The following is a 17,648-nucleotide window of genomic DNA, read 5'->3' as shown; positions in this document are numbered from 1 at the left end:
ACTCTCAGAAGGTGAATACACTGTCATCACAGTGGGCCGTAGGCAGGTATGGTATTGGAGCAGGATGATCTGTAGACAGGGACGGAGAGCACATAGTCCCGGATGGACTTTTGAAACCTCAAAACCTACTCCCAGTGACACACCTCCTCCACCAAGGTCACATATAAAGAAAACACCTACTCTGACAAGGACCCACCTACTGGAACAGGTCATACCCATAATCCTTCCCATGCCAATATATGTGCCAGTGGGGGCCATAGTGTGTATGTGAGAGTACGGTGTTTGTTTGTGGGTGTGAGGGCTCAGTGTTCTTATCCATTAAGCCGTCTTGCCAGACACTCTGGAAATTTCACAGTTGCTTTTCAGTCCTTCATCTAAATGCATTCGATATACATCTACTAAACTCCTGCTTAAATTCAAGGAATTCTAATTAATATTTCTGGCTGGAAGCCACACAGCAGGTCAGAGTGATAGTCTGGGGAAAGGCTTTCTGCCATCTAAATTCTGTAGTGATGGAGTTCAAGTGATATATAGACAGAACAAAATATGAGGACATTCTCTATACCCTAAACTTTGAGTTGTAGTGCTGTGTGAGAGACAAACACCCCAGCCGTTCCTTAGTGTCACATGAGCAACATGCTCACCTAACTGCTTGCTACCAATACTGAGCCCTGAGTTGTCTTGACTCATCAAAGGATCACCCGGGAAGATATCAGCGCTCCCTGCAGATTTCCAGGGGAAATCTTTTGAAATACTTTTGAACCTACATCATGAGAACCACATTTTGAGCTAACTAATTTAAGAAAATTCTCTGAGACATTTATTTCATCTGTAACAGAGAGAAACTTCTTCTGCAGAAGTGTGAAAAATTAAAGCACCATTCAGTCTTTTGTCTAGAATGCTTTAAAATAAAAGTTAACCGCCCCCACCCACCACCATTTTTTAAATGAAAGAATCAAGCATATCAGGTTAATAGTTGTGTTGGAGTTATTTGATAGTAAGGACACAGACAGCAAAAAGTGACTTTTGAAGTCCGACTGACGGAAGCATCTGCAACCCAGGTTGGAGCATTCCTGTGTTAGCAGAGCATCTAGAAACCCACAACAGTGCTAATCTCTCCTTTGCTTCCTCCTGTTCTGCGGTTAGCAAAATCAGCTAAGCATTGTGCTGCCCTGAAATCCCTGTGTTTTATTTTATTTTACATTTTGCATGCCTTAATTAATCCTTCCTTCAGAATTTTCAGGTTTTTTTTTTTTCTGAAGGCCTGAAAAACAAAGAAGGGGAATTATCAGTCTTGTAAGCTGTTGGGATAGAGAACTGCACATGAGGCGGCGAAAAGCACTGTGATTTTCAACTACCTTGCTGGTGTGGAGGATTTCCTAGTGACCTCTCTGGGAGAACAGAAGGTCTAGTCCACACCATGCTGGGAATCTGACACCTAATTTATGGCCTCTCAAACCTTATCTCTGTACCCTGCATGTAAACTTGGGAAGAAATTATGGCTTTAGGACATGAGGGAAGATTTAGCCTCTCTTAAGGATCAAATTCTAATTCTGTCTCTCCAAGATTAAAAAGGAGTACAAAGAGTCAATTGACAATATGGGATGCCAGTCAAGATCACAGAAACTTAATAAAAGTCACGAAGTATGAGCATGAAACTAGAAAAATGTAATGCTGCCACTAGCTATCCTTCACCCTGGACTAGCATCACCAAAATTATAAAATCCATAGGTTATTGGTCAGGGAGGTGGATCATTGGGTAAAGTCCTGGCTGTGTACAAGTAAGGTCTCCAGATCCCACATAAAGTTGGTATAATCCACTTGTGATTCCAGTATTCCTATTGTGACATGGGAGGTGCGGACTGGAGAACTTCTGGAGACCTGCAAGCCAGCTGGCTTGGTGCACCCAGTCACTAGGAAATGGCAAAGAGACTCCGAGGTTGTCCTCTGACTTCCGCCCATGCACACCATGGTATGTGTGCACTTGTATGTCCCTCCAATGTGCTGAATAAGCACAGAAATAAATACATAGGAAATAAAATTTAAGGTGTGTGGGTACTCAAGCTTCATCTAGACCCTCTGAGTCAACCACTCCAGAGGCAATAGCCTCTTGTTTGGGAAGAATTAATAAATGTTATACATGGTGGCCCATATGTGTCAGTTTATGCATACACATGTGTATATTTGTACAGGTATGTGTATTCATGCATTCTAAAGTTTGGCAATGCCAAAAAGCAAAAATGAAACCTTCAACTTTTATAGTAGGAAACATCAGAGAAACAGAAACACACCTCTCTACATGGGAATCTATAAGAAAATCTTCTTGTTGCTGTTGTATATCCAGAGTTCCAAGGGATCCAGGAAGCCGGTAAGCTTGAGGGCTTATTCAATGTGGAAGCAACATTTGGCAAAGCCTCCGAGGCCTACTGACGACCTTGAGGCCATGTGTCTGTCCTCTACAGAGTACTGCAAATATTTGTCTATTTAGGCCATGGATTTTTCTCCCATCATGAGAGAGGACATTCTCAAATATAAGCAATGAGTCATCATGTTAAGGGGAAAAAGCCAGTCTCAGAAAGACAAATATCACAAACCTTCTTTCTTCATATGCACATCAAGACAATAACTCCATTTACTGAACAATTTAGTATTTACTAGAATGTTTCCATTGAAGATACTTTAATAATAATAATAATAATTTATTTAAACACAATGGTCAATATAAGAAACATTTTTACCAAGTATATGTCTGGTTCTGATTATTCATTCATCATAATTATCAATGAGAATACTTATGTGGCTAGGAAACAGACCACACTAATGTCACATACATAGGGTCACTAGTGTCCCTACCATTCCCTTTGCTTCTCACCAGCCAGTGTGTCTGTGGCTCACTGTGGCCCGTGGGTCTGAGCCTGATCTGCTCTTACAGTATTTGTATTGTCCTCCCTTCTCACATTCCCATTTCCCCCTTTCCTTATCTTCAAGTTCTGCCATTTTCCCATACACTCACCGTTTCTCCTCACGTCTATTTTTCATCACCTCTATAAATCCATCAGAATGGCCATTTTTATTCAGTTACCACAGACTTTTTAAAACTGGTTCTTGTTTTTTTTTTTTTTTTTTTGGCTCTGGTTGGCCTAGAACCCACTTGCCCAGGTTGACCTCAAAGTCAGGAGGGGGCAGCCTCCACCTCAGTCCTGGGATCACAGGCAGAGGCGTGAGCCACCACACCAGGTTCAGAATCCTCCCTGTTCACGTTATGATATAGAGGTTTACCCCTTAGGTTCCCACAGTTCTTAGCTGCTGCTTGCTTAGGGCTACTCTGCCCTACCCTTCTCTTAATTCCTAGTACTATTCCAGGGTAGAAGTTCCCAACCTTGTATCCTTTTTTGCAGCAAGCAGTTACAAAACAATACCCATGATGCTAAATTATGTAATAATTTCTGATGTCAGTTTAATGAAAGGAGAAGGAGCTAGTTTGCAATAAAAGGCTCTATCACTATCATCCAATTTCCTTATAGAAGACATGACTTGCAAAACGGTACACTAACACTATCTCACACTTATCTGCACAGTGCATGATATTTACCGAGCTGATCCAGCTACCCAATTTCATTTGTTATTCACAATGTTATTAACAGATATTGTATTACCAGCCAATGTTATCTCCACTTCTTAAAAGTATACACTGCTTGAATAACTAGTATAAATTGTGGGGATGGGTAATGTCAGAGGGAGACATTTCCTTGACACAAAATTCTTCACTGTGGCGCAGCAAGCACCAAATGTTTGCTAAGCAAAATTCAGTGAAATTTTATTCTGAGTCTGTTGCTGGGATAGAAACCTAGAAAGTCACAAGATGGTGTCTTTGATGAAGAAGTTTATAATGTAATAGAAGGAGCTCAAAAAATTAGGTTTAATCACTTTAAGTGTACCTTTTTTTTTCAGGATTTCATGGAAATATTTCAATGATTTTGTTTAAAAAATCAAATTTGAGAGGCTCTTAGTTCAAAAGATCTAGAATCTGAAGGTAGAGACCCGAAAACTGAGTATCTGAATATATTCTCTCTTTCATTATAAACAGGAACTTTAATTGGGAAACCGAAACACTTTGACACAAGCACCGACTTGGCTTCTTAGCGTGGTGAGGGTTGTGGTCACAGATGTGTGATAACCTTCATAGGTAGACTGCCACTGGAAATTAAGAAATTAACTTTTTTTTTTAAAGTCTCCCACAGCCCTGTCGATCTTCCACGATTCATCCATAATTGTACTTTTGTAACCATCTTGTTACCATGATGGCTATGGAATCTTTCTCCCTGTACCTACAGACTCCATGGAGATTTCTGACGTGCTGAGCCCAGCTCTTAACTCTTCCTCCTACAACACAGCCCACATTTCCCTGTGTATGTGCCCTTTGTAGGGTCTCTGGTGATTTTGAGTGGGCTAACTCTCTTTTGACTTTAGGGGTGAACCTGTCGAACAAGCCTGTCCCTACAGGTCAGAAGGAATCTCAGTGAGACTCCAATGCTAGGCCTCTGAGAGTTCTATAAGAGAAAAGATGGCCTGGCTGGACTAAGAGCTGAGGGGCCCTGAGGGGCAGAAGCAGCATGAGGGAGAGAAGATTAATCCCAAGGAACAGACCTTGGTTGTCAGGCACTGACTTTTGAGTTGCTTAGACCAACTCTGTACTCTGCAGTTATTTGAGCCATTGGCCTTCTTATCTTTCCTACCTGACTGGAAGCTTCCACAAAGTGATTAGCATAGAAAAACGAGCCCCAGAAAGACAGCCTCTTTTTTTTCTTCCTGTAAAGTGTTTGCCATTCTCTGCCATGTATCATTTTTACTGTTTCACTAAATTTAATAATTTTATTTAATCCATTTCATTCAATCCTGAGAATGGAGACCATTGGAGTTTGTGGAGTTTGTGTCCCACTGAAGCCCAGAGTTCTATCTGTAGGAATGTAAATAGTCTAAAAATGTTAGAAGTAAGCAACCGTAAACACTTATTTGAAATGGATGGGCTTGCTTACTTTTATGAATAATGCAAATTTTAAGTAACTTTCTGATGTAGAACATTTAATGTCTGCACTTTTTCCCCTTTTGGGACTCAAGAGAAAGTTCTCCCAACACTTCCAATATTAACAGGTGCTAGAACTTGCTAGACTTTGAAAATCCCAAGGTGAAACTATGGGTTTACAAAGAATCCACCCCTGGGTTAACCTTGTATTTTGTTTTAGACTGAGTTTTTTTAAAAAGTGATTATATTAGAATAGTAAGTTTATTTCATTCAACACCATAAACAGTACTTGACATTTTCTTCTCAAAGGATATGTAGGAAGAAGAGGGTCAAGTTTGAGAGAAAAGGCAGAAATTTTGCCTCAGACACACTGTGTTTGAGATGCAGAATGACATAAAGGCACAGAAAGCTAGGAATCAGTTGAATGTTGAATAAAGGGGCCTGGGCTCCAGGAGAGGCTGTAAGCACAAATGCTCACACATTAGGATATACACATTAGGATCACCTGGCAAGCTTAAAAAAATGATGTCTAGACCCCATCTCATTCCAGTTTAATAAGAAGTTCTGGGAGTAGAGATGAGAAATCAGTATGTTTTTAATTCTCCCAGATTGCTACAACGTGAAACCAACAAAGGGGATCAAAATCCAGCCTTTCTGGCAAGGTTTTACCTGCTCAAACATCCAGGCTCTGGATCTAAAACACTCTGAACGTCAAGTGAGTTTCCCAATTTTTCAAAGAAAAATATTATCTTATTGTATATCCCCTTGCTAAGTCTTTCCTATCTTATATTTGAATGAACAATTCAGTTAAATGAAGAGGCTGCCTCAAAGTGGGCAGAACATAGACCTGAGTTTTCAGATAGACCTGAGGTTAGAACCCTGCTTCCTCCATTTTGTTAGCCATGTGTCCCTGACTGAGTTTCTTAACTTCCTTAGTTTTTTGTTTGTTTGTTTTTTTGTTTTGTTTTTGTTTTTTGGTAAAAATTAGAATAAAACTAACTTTCAAAGATGATGGGCAATAGGCGAGATAATTTAAATATGTCACTGGATATGCAGCCTCTTTGGAGCTTCTCAACGTTTTGCTTTGACTGTTGAAGTAGGCACACAGTCACAGGTATTGAATGCATCTATAGAGTATCCGCTCAGGGGCCTCATCCATCCTTAAGTAGACCTACACACCATGCGTACCCTTCTGCCATTCGCCAGCAGGGATTTGTAATAGGCTCACCCTGGCCATTGTGCAAAGATTGGATCCTAAGTGAGGTATCTGGTACCCAAAGCAAGATAGCAATAGGATACAGAAAATGAGATGCTGCTGCTTGCCTTTTCTAGACAAAAAAGGGCCATACCCTCAATTTTGTCTTTATAATGCCACCTCCCTCTTTCATGCCCTTTAGTGACTGTTTCTTTCCTGGAGGCTGCAGGCTCTTAGGCTTCCTCACTCCACCCTCTCTGTGTGCTGTGTTGGTTCCTAAACCCACGCTCTACTTTTCAGTCTCCTCACTCATCCATCCCTTCACTATGATGGCCGCATCTGGACTTGGAGATATTTTTGTAAAACCTTGACAGACCTTAGACAGGAGAAACAGTGGGGAATCGAGCGTGACACCTTTATGTACAATTATCCCAAACGTGAGATTTCTCTGGCGAGTGTTGCCTATTGGAGCTAAGACCTCAAATGCAGCCACCCACTTAAAGCTATAGCTCCTTTCAATGAGAATGCCGTTCTACATAGACTTGGGAGGCATTTATTTATAAGAGAACATTACACCTAAGGTTGAAACACTCCTCCTCCCTGGCTCCAAGTATTATTCTACCAGACTTCTCATTAGTTCACCCAAAGGGCACGTTCCCGTGAAAAGAGTGCCTTCAGTGTTCACCAATTCCGTTTAAAATCACACCCAAAGCAGGGTCTAACAACACTTTCCCCAAGAGAAAATTATACCCACACAAAGGTGTTGGTTTGTTCTGATATAAGCCGACAGACAAACATCATTAAACCAGATTGTCACTCGTTCGCTTACATTAAAATATAAAGTAACCCGACTCATCCAGTTGTCCTTTGGGGAACAGTCAGCCATGGGATGCACACGACTTACCTGGCAGGATTTGGAAGACAAGGCGGCAGCTTTGCTGCTGTGGTGTTCAGCCTACAACACGTGCGGAAAACACAAAGCCATCTCGGGCTGCATTTCAAGACAGAGGCAGGAGTGCTGCAGGAAGATGCTGTGAACTCCTTATATGGAAAAATGCCAGGCTGGAGCACTGTGCAGAACATGCTGAATTAAATGTGCACATCAAGTGAACAGCCTGTGTTAATGCGCATCCGTTAAGATCAAAGCTTTCTGGCCTACTGCTAGCAGCGGGCCTGAAAAAGAAACAGCGACCTAATGCAGAGCTAGCAGAGGGCAGGTAGAACTGTTTTCCCCTGACTCAACCTTCCCACTGCTCTCTGTATCCAAACTCTGAATATTGTAAAGAGAGATAAAGGCTGGGACTAGGGAGACAGCTCAGAAGGTAAGGCTTTTTATCAGTTTCTGAAACTCATGGTCGAAAGAAAGAATCTACTATAGAACATTGTTGTCTCACACACACACACACACACACACACACAAATACTCACACGCACATACACACATCGTAATAATAAAAACAATTTTAAAGTTAAAAGTGAAAGGTTTGATGTCTGGATTCCCTGCTGAACAACAACTGCAGAGGGAAGTGTTCCGCACTTACTGCTAGCAACTAGCATTTTGACTTGAATAACAAGGGACCGATTTTCGCTGATAGATGCTCAGGCTTTGCTACAGCCGGGTTATGCCCACCAAAGATTACAAGGAGAAAGTATCTGTTCATTAGTGCTACTGTTACCACATCTGCCACTCATGGCACATGATGGCGGTTTGAGCCTTTGCTCAGTGAATGGCAGATACAGCTTCCTAAGGTCTGGATGGAAGTGCTTTTCCCAGTTTTTACCCCAGCTAGTCCAAGGTCAAGAAATTAAATTCTTCAATAATTCAAAACATAGTCTAAAAATTATATAGACAGAACATTCTTCTAGGAAACTTGGAAGTTCAGAAAAAAAATAACTACAGTTTCACTGTCATCTTGATAATCTTTGCCATTTTTCTCCCTGTCGCCAAAAGACTTCTTGCATAATATCAGCGCGATATTTGCTATTTGGGGTATGGGACATATAATAAACCGCATTGTGTTTATTTCCCACACATAAGTTGATCATCATGTTTTGACACATGGACTCATGCGTGCTCTCTTATACTGAATTGGGCCTGTGACCTTTTCCTCATCTCTCACCCTGGGCTCAGTGCTTCAGTGGAGTCAAGAGGTCTTGAAAAGAGACAAGTAATGTGTACATTTGTTGGTTTGTTTTCCAAAATCTAAATCTTCAGAGAATCTAGGGAATTTGGAGAGACATACATAGAGAGACTTGAGGAGGCCCAGGCTGAGAAGAGTTGAGGCAGCAGGAATTCTCCTGGACCATGTACTTGGAAAGGGAAGGGAGAGACTGGGGATTGCATTCTTTCCATTCGAGGAGTTGCCAGCCATCTTTAAAAAGACCACAAGGAAAAGGATGATGGTAAGCCAGGCCCTTCTACCCAGCTAAGATATCTGGATGTGTCTTTGATATCCAAAAGTGTAGCCAGACTTGAAGGTAAGGTGGTGTTAGAAACCCAGGGAGAACTGACATTTCTATTCTGACATCATTCCTGTTTCCTCAGGTGATGTCTCTGTCAGACTTTTAAAATCTTTCCATATAAGAAAATGTTACCTTAAGTAATCTCTTACATCCTTTGATGCATCTCTCTTCATCATGTAGAGTTCAGGTACCAGCACTAGCGACAGACACCTGGGGCCTTGAGAAGATACTCCAGACCGAAGGCATCAGATCTTCACTTAACAAAGTCCTGAGGTGCCTGGTTCTTCTGCACATACATAGATCTTTCTAAATGATTGTTCTGCAATGTCTTGATATCTCTGTTTAAGGCACACAACCAATGGCACAACTTTCTTTCAGTAGATCCCATCTTCAAAATCTACCTTCCAGTAACATCATAGGCTGGGATCAAGTCTTCGAAGGATATCAAGACTGTAATTGATCATATATCACAGTTCTTGTGTTTGAGGTAGGCAAAGCTTTTTAACTAGTTTATTGTTAAGAAATATTTTAAAACAAGAGAGAGAGGGATAGAACTTCACTAGAAGTCTATGTGTACATGTCACAGTGGAGCCTGGACATCCCTTTGCCTTCATCTGGAAATGAGAACCAGGGACAATATCCCAGGCAACTAAGTAGAAACATTCCTTTCATATTCACTCCTAGACTCCTGACGCAGGAGAAGACAGTTCCTATTTCTATTTTGGGTCTCTTTTAAGAGGATTTTATTTTATTTTATGTCTAAATTCTGTATTTCTCATAGAAAAAAATGTCATTTAGTCAAATAAAGCAATTTCCCAAGGCTCCTGGTGTGCTCATGACATCTAAAGGAACTTATTTTTACATGATAAAGGGGAAAGGCAGAAGAGAGATGTTTTTGATGTTTAATCTCCCAGTGGATTCCCAACCCCACCTAAGCATGCCCATAGGAAAATGCCATAAATCACAGCTCCTCAGGAGAATATTTATTTTAAGGGCATTTTATCTAGAGCATGTCCTGCACAGAAAACAGTTAGCTTTGGCTCCCTTAGGGCTTTGTGAAAGTAATACAATCTATCTATCTATCTATCTATCTATCTATCTATCTATCTATCTATCTACCTATTATCTACCTACCTATCTACCTACCTACCTACCATCTACTTACCGACCTACTGAGAGAAAGATGGAATTTTAGGACCTACAAATCATGTAAAATATACCAGAAAGTTGTTTGTGAGCCTAAGTGGCTGGCTGAAGCCGAGAACAAAGAGGAACAGGCCCAGGTATGTCCTAACAGGCCAATTGTTAAGGCATTCCTAAGAACACTTGACCATAAAGATAATAAAAAGGGGTGCAAGGACAGAACAGGGCTATCTCAGCTGAGTCAACACCATCTGGCCCAGTACCTCCCTCTGCCCGCTAACCCCCTGACTCAGTTCAGAGTCATATATTAACCAGATGTTCCACTGACCTAGATAAGCACCCGGCCCTCAGACTTCCTGATGCCCCGATCTATACGTACACTTTTACTGATGTATAACTATTCTTTTGAAGTTTAAATTGTCCAATTATGTGAAACCGTGCCAATTCCTTCCCCCACCCCAGACCCTTTTCTAATAAAAACCCCTAGCTTTCAAGCCTCGAGGCCGACATTCATTGTCTCCTGTGTGAGATACATGTCGGTCAGGAGCTCCATCATTAAACTACCTCATGTGTTTGTATCAAGATGGTCTCTCGTGATTCTTTGGGTGCACTCTGAATCGGGAATTGAGTGGGTGTTTCCCCACTAGGTTCTTTCCCTCCCTCCCTCCCTCCCTCCCTCCCTCCCTCCCTCCCTCCCTCCCTCCCTCCCTATCATTTACCTACCCATCATCTATCTACCTATCATCTATTTACCTACCTGCCTATCATCCATCTGTCTGTCTGTCTATCTATCTATCTATCTATCATCTATCTATTTACTATCTATCTATCTATCTATCTACCTATCTATCATCTACCTATTATCATCTACGTATCATCTATCTATCTATCATCTATCTACCTACTGGCCTATCATCCATCTATGCCTGTTTATCTATCTATCTATCTATCTATCTATCTATCTATCTATCTATCTATCATTATATTCTCATATTAGGTTTACTCATATTAGCTTTACAGTCACAAAAATATTACTCAACTCAACCATAATATGCTTTGATAAAAAGAATATAATACTTGAAAAGAAAATACAAGATCTTTTTTTAAGAGTTGGCAGATCTTTTTGTTTTAAATAATGCATATGTGTTTTTTATATTTGTGTGTTTTTGCTATGCATCATTTTGAGTGACTTAAATGGCAATTTGAGTTTCCTCAACACATAAAAATTTGAATCTATATGTACATACTCTGAAGGCATATTATATATATACATACATACAATGGGCACCTCATAGAAAGTTTTATCCTGTGCTGTTACAGATTTGATTAGAGGAACGTCTGGTTTATAAGCATGTGAGCATGGGTTCTGAGATCTCACTAAATTAATCTTAACCAAGAGGGTTGGGAGACATAAGCGGACATGCCAGGGCTACATGGGTGGGCACGTGTATCAGAAGCAAACAGAATAACCATGGTCATGGAGGATTGCAGGTCAATAGTCTGCTCTCTTGGAAGTCCAGGAAAGAACTGAAACAATGGAAATAAGTAGCTTCTCAGGGCTTAACCAAGTCACAGGCTTTTATAAGGGCAAACCTTCCCATTTTCCATTTCCAAGGCAAATGCAGAAGGTAGCTCTTGAGAAAAGCTTCTCCTGGCTTTTGTTCAGGCTGAGAATGCTCTCCCCTGGCAAAGCTAATACTCCAGCCCCAAGCTGCCTTACTTGTCCTCTGTGTGGCATACACTCTCACAATACTCCAGAGCCATTAACTATAATTTGCTTTAGAAAAGCAAAGTTTAAAAATGGTTATTATCATTGAAATGAGTTCCAAGCAAGGAAAAGAATGCTCTGTTTAAGTTTGTGCTGACTTAGGGGAAAAAAACAGCTTATAATATCCACTAAAAAGAATATATTGTGCACAAATACAGGACTATATTTTTAATATTCTCTGTCAGAGCCTAGCGACTACATATATAATAAGAGTGGCACTCACATTTGGAATTGCTTCTTAAATGCTGCATACAATGTATTAAGCCGGGCATTAAGAAACTTTAAGTAAAACCTACAGTAGATAATTTGCATTGGGACTATTAGGGAAAGTGGAAATAGTAGAGATTTTTGATGGTGTTACTTCATGACGTTGTTTCAGTTATCATACAAACCAGTAGGTAAAGGACTGTCTTAGTTAGGGTTTTACTGTTGTGAGCAGACACCATGACCAAGGCAAGTCTTAAGAGGATAACATTTAATTGAGGCTGGTTTACAGGTTCAGAGGTTCAATCCATTATCATCAAGGTGGAAGCATGGCAGCTTCCAGGCAGGCATGGCACAGAAGGAGCTGAGGGTTCTACACCTTCATCTGAAGGCTGCTAGTGGAAGACTGACTTCAAGGCAGCTAGGATAAGGGTCTTAAAGCCCATTCCTAGAGTGACACACCTACTCCAACAAGGTCATACCTCCTAATAGCAGAGGTGCGAGCACAATTCAGCACACAGTTGCTGCTGATGGAAAGCAAGAGCTGTCAGTGATGACCCTGGGTTTCGATCCTGCCTGAACAGAAGAGTGATGGTACAATTAACTAGGCAAGCAAGGGAGGAGTCACAATAGACTTAGAAGTGAGGATGATTAATTTGTTTTTGGACATGCTGAATAAGAGTTCTTTGTGGATCATCTGAGCAGAAATGCCACGAGCCTGGCAGACACAGGGAACGTGGGAGAGAAGTCTTAGTGTAGGATATAGGGAAATATGGGTTGAACTCACTGTCTGAAAGCTCTGGTTGGGTATGAATGGTAGAGAAGCTGGCAAGCAAGACTGAGCTCCCAACGTCATTTCTTATTTAATATTGGCGTGCGTCCTTGATTTTCCATGAGAGTAGGGCAGGAAATAGAAAGGAATCTGAATCCTCTCGGCCTCTCCAGAGCTTGTCCTTGTCTTTAGCCTATGGACTCAGGAACAGTTGGATTAGTCGGGACTCCTAGCTTGCACTGGCCTTTATTGCTTGTTCATAAGGGCATGGCTCCATTGTGCAAGAGGAAGAAGAGGAAGTGACCAATTCCCAGATAACCTGGAGAGATGGTTCTCTTTCCAAAGGCTGCCGCTGGGTTATGATCTTGGGTTTGTAAAGCTGATCACTCGGGGAATGTGCGATGCTTCATCATAAGTTATGAAGCAGCTGAGGAATTATTGCAAGATTCTATATAACCTTCAGAGAAAATGTCTGCTAACTTAGCTAATGGAAAACGCTGCTGTTAATCTTTTCTCTTAATCCCTGGGAGGTTTGGAGGGAACAGATAATAAAATTCTGTCAGGCAGGAAAATGATGACTTAAGACTTTTCTAAATGTAGAAATACAGAATTCTAATTTGCATTATATCGATTCATTTAACCAGTAAGCATCAATTAAGCTGCCACAACATAGAGGCTTTGAACAAAAAATAAGGGATTTTAAACTCAATAGAATTTTGCATAAGACGTGGCCCTTTCGCTTCAAGAAATTTCCAGTCTTTGAGAGATATACACATATAAAAATGTTAAATGTACTAAAATGGAAGAGTATACACAAATTGCTATTTGATGTACAGATGCAACAATACAGATTTTTGTAAAGCATTTTGTAGAGCTTCTTTGAAAATGTAATATCAGATAAGTCTTGCTTCTCTGAGAAACCTTTTGAGGTTGTAGAGGCTGAGCACTCTAGGCAAAGACAGTGTGGGAACATATAACACTTGGAAGAAGACAGGATTTTGGTACACACACCAGGTAAGTCATAGAGGAGATTAAAGAAGAGATCTGCAGATGTCTCAGCTTGTATTAGCCAAAGTAGTCCTTACCCTGGATCAAGCAGAAAGAAGTGAGCAAAGAGGCACTGCATCAAAATGGCAACAACAAGTGATGAGGTCCTGCGGAGAGGATGCTGGGATTCTCTGAAGCAGGCCTATGAAGGGGTAATAGAGTTGAGGTTGCTGTCTTTCTACCTCAGGTGACAGGCCAGCATAGCTAAGAATTCTGATCATAGTCAATGGCTCCCCTTGCCCCCATAGTCAGTCACTCTAACTCTCATTCTCTGAAACAAGTCTTCCTATGTCCAAGCTGTCCTTGAACTCAGCATCTTTCTGTCTCTGCCTTTCAAAGGTTGGAGTTAACAGAGCATCCAGAAATTCCAAGGCTAAGATCACTTCCTAAATTTTTGTAGGTGGTTTGGGACCCAACAAAGTGTGGAAAATAGCAACACATTATGTACATAATAGCACAACTTAAGCCCCACCTTTCTCTCTCTCTCTCTCTCTCTCTCTCTCTCTCTCTCTCTCTCTCTCTCTCTCTCTCTCTCTAACTATGGGAGACTCTGAAAATGGCCACAGTGAAGGAAGGACTTTGGTTAAAGAATACTGCCCATGCTTCAGAACCTTGTAGGACTGCAGGGCAGTGGTTTAAGCAAAGGATCAGACAGGTTCTATGGAAAGCCTGTATTGATGATGCCCTGTTTGTGTATCACCTATCTCACACTATTACTACTGTGAACAACATTGAGGACAGAAAAAGGGATTGGTGTGCACAAGACTGAAGATTTATCTATATTGAATTTGAGGTAAGTGTAGGAGCACCCAAGCACTCAGGATATTAATGATAAAAGCTTAATAAAACAGTAAAGTCTATTCTATCACTGCGATGAAACACCATAACCAAAGGAAGTTGGGGAGGAAAGGGTTTATTTGGCTCACACTTCCACATCATTGTTCATCAGAGAAACAAGTCTGGACAGGAGTTTCAACAGGGAAGGAGCTGATGCAGAGGTCATGGCTGGGTGCTGATATTGAGTTGTTCATCATGGCTTGCTCATCCAGCTATCTTCCTGAACCCAGGGCGACCAGCATGAGGATGGTACCACCCACAACATAGCTGGGCTCTCCCTCCACCAATCACTAATTAAGAAAATGCCCTACAGTCAAATCTTATGGAAGCATTTCCTCAATGGAAGTTCCCTCCTTTCAGATAACTCTAGTTCATATCAAGCTGACATAAAACTAATCAGCACAGGGTAGATATGTTAATTTCAGAAGCCATGTGTGTGTGTGTGTGTGTATCTTTTTTAATTCTTTCATAAATTACATCCTATCACAGCAGTTTCTCCTACCACTGCTCTTCCCATTGCATCCTCATCAGCACCTCCCCTCTCCCTTCTCCCTCCTCAGTTTTTCCCTTAGGTTATTACTGACATGAAGAGATACCGTAACCATGGCAACTCTTATCAAGAAAAACATTTAACTGGGACTGGCTTGCAGATTCAGAGGTTCAGTCCTTTATCACTATAGTGAGAAGCATGGCAGCATGCAGGCAGGTATGGTGCTGGAGTTGCAATTTCTACATCTGGATCCACAGGCAGCAGAAAGAGCCTGCCACCCTAGGCCTAACTTGAGGATATGACCTCAGAACCCAGCTCCAGTGACACACTTCCTCCAAGAAGGCCACACCTCCTAACAGTGCCATTCCCTATGGCCACATGTTCAAACACACGTGTCTGTAGGGGCCATTCTTACTCAAACCACCACAGTTTTCCTTCAGAAACAAAGCAGGTCTCCCAGAGATATCAACCGAATATTGCCTAAGAAGTTACAATAAAAGAAGGCACAACCTCTCATGCCAAGGCTGGGCGAGGCAACCCAGTGGGAGAAGGAAAAGTGTCCCAAGGGCAGGCAAAATAGCCACAAATATCAACAATATCTTGGGGGTAACTCTAACCAAGCCAATGAAAGACTTGTATGACAATAACTTCAAATCTTTGAAGAAAGAAATTGAAGAAAATATCAGAAGATGGAAAGATCTCTCGTGCTCAGGGATGGGTAGGCTTAACATAGTAAAAGTGTCCTTACTCCATAAACATATTTCAATATTAGTTGCTGCCATTTGAAAATAGAGGCACTACATAGAACAGCATTCAGAGTTCAAGCTTTTCTCAATCAGAGGGCCCAATAGCTCTGAGCCATTTTTTCACACGACACCTGTGAGTGGCTGGTGAGAGGCTCTAACCCTCAGCCGGCTCAATCTGGCTCAATCTCTTTGCACCTGTCTTCACTCACTCTCTTAACCTCCAGCCTTGTGGGACTGGAGTTTCCAAATCCTGCTCAAAGGAAGTACTGATGGAGAGATGAAACCTCTGTGGTTGCCATGACCACAGAACCCGCCAGGTGGGAGCTTCCTGCCCAATATTACTTTTAACAGGCCAAGAAAGCCACCAGAGGACTAGCTCTATCCCTGAAGTATCTATCATAAAGGAACTCTGAACTCTTACACTTTCCATCTGGGACTTGGTGGTTAGGTCATTTGTAATCTTAGCCTAGAGTATCTTCAGAAAGGTAGTAAAGAAATAAACTGGATATTCCCTTGTAAGGACAAATAAGGAAAGAAGAGGAAAAGAAAGAGAAAGGAAAGAAGAGAAAAGGTGAAAGGAGGGTACGAAGGAGAAAGGAATAGATTGGATCAAATAAGGAATTATTGAAAGGAACATCCTGACTGAGAAATGTAGCAGTTGAGACGGGGTGCACATACCCTCTCTTGAAGACTGGGGTCACCTCCTGCCAGGATCCTTGCATCTTTTTTTATATCACTTGGCTAATTCAGAGCACATGAACTAGGGAGATCTCTGCCATCTATCGGGTCATAGTCATTCCTTCCCATGAGTTTACCAGGATTATCTCCAGAGAAAAGGTGACGGCTTACCAACATCTCCAGAGTACAAGGTTTGTTTAAAGTGATCCACAAGGCTCATGATGCCTCTGCCCTGTGCTTTAACATCGTGGGATCCTTGCTGACTGTGAGTGACACTGAGACCTTGCTCCTCTGCCATACTACCAGCTGCTCCTTTGATTTCAGTGCAGACCTTCCAGCTGGCTACAACTTTTGTTCCTTCAGACCCTAGTTTAAATGTCACCCCTCTCTGACAGTCGGATCCCCACTCCCTCCCTAGTACACGCTACCCTACTCTTGGTTCATTTCCCCTCTAAGGCATTGATACACATGCATTCATATTGATTTTCCTCCCTTTAGTGTATGAGTTGCTTTCCCCTCATTAATGGGCAGGTATCTTATCTCCACTCCCAATGTTTACGTAGTGCAGACAGGAGTCCCTAGTACACACTGGAGAACAGCATGTACAATCTGGAAGAGACACAGACAGGCATTGGCAGTAATATAGAAAATAGAAGGAAAGGTACGGAACTAGAGATGTAAAAAACAGATAGAGCTTAATCCTTCGAAAGGGGGGATAAAAAGTAGAAGGAATCGAGAATGTACTGGTGGAAAGAGAATTCTCTTAGCATGTTATGAAAACAGGGAAAAGGCTTGCTGCCAGCCCCTTACCAACACATCCCTTTGTATCTTGGGTACACAGGGCCAGAGGTCTTGCCCTCCATTTCCCCTATAGCAGCAGAGAGGTGGGCGGCTGAGAGCGAGCAGAAAGGAGAGCTGCAGGAAGCTTGTGGGAAGCCGAAAGACTTTGAACAGCTGTTGTAGACACTGTAAATGAAAGGTGGTTAAAGCAACCGGAAAGACTGCCGAATTGCATGGAGGGACAGCTGAGGCTGTCCTTGTGCCAGTTGGCACAGGAATCCAATTCTCCTGAGCAGCATTTGCAGCCTGGGAGTAGACAGAGAAAAGCAGATGGATGGAATAAATTGGTCCTGAGGATTGTTAGGCAAGTATGTGGTGGGATGACTGCAGAGAGGGGGATTCAAGAGATCATCCCCTAAACCTAACAGTCCTTGGCCATTTCACCTTGCCATTGCTTGCCTGACAGCCATAAAACTCCCAAGACTCTGGAATGAACTGTATC

General features: G+C 41.7%; 1 protein-coding gene across 2 annotated transcripts in view; it reads right to left on the bottom strand.

Moving 5' to 3' along the window:
• Rab3c (RAB3C, member RAS oncogene family) overlaps window positions 1–17,648 on the bottom strand; it is a 213,065-nt gene that overhangs the window by 52,008 nt on the left and 143,409 nt on the right. The gene's annotated exons all lie outside the window — the stretch shown is intronic.

The sequence above is a fragment of the Mus caroli genome, unplaced genomic scaffold, assembly GCF_978045245.1.
Source record: "Mus caroli unplaced genomic scaffold, Mus_caroli_1 scaffold_15, whole genome shotgun sequence".
In the NCBI taxonomy this organism is placed as follows: Eukaryota; Metazoa; Chordata; class Mammalia; order Rodentia; family Muridae; genus Mus; species Mus caroli.
Note: the sequence above shows the minus strand (reverse complement) of the source record. Positions and strands in the feature narration are given on the sequence as shown.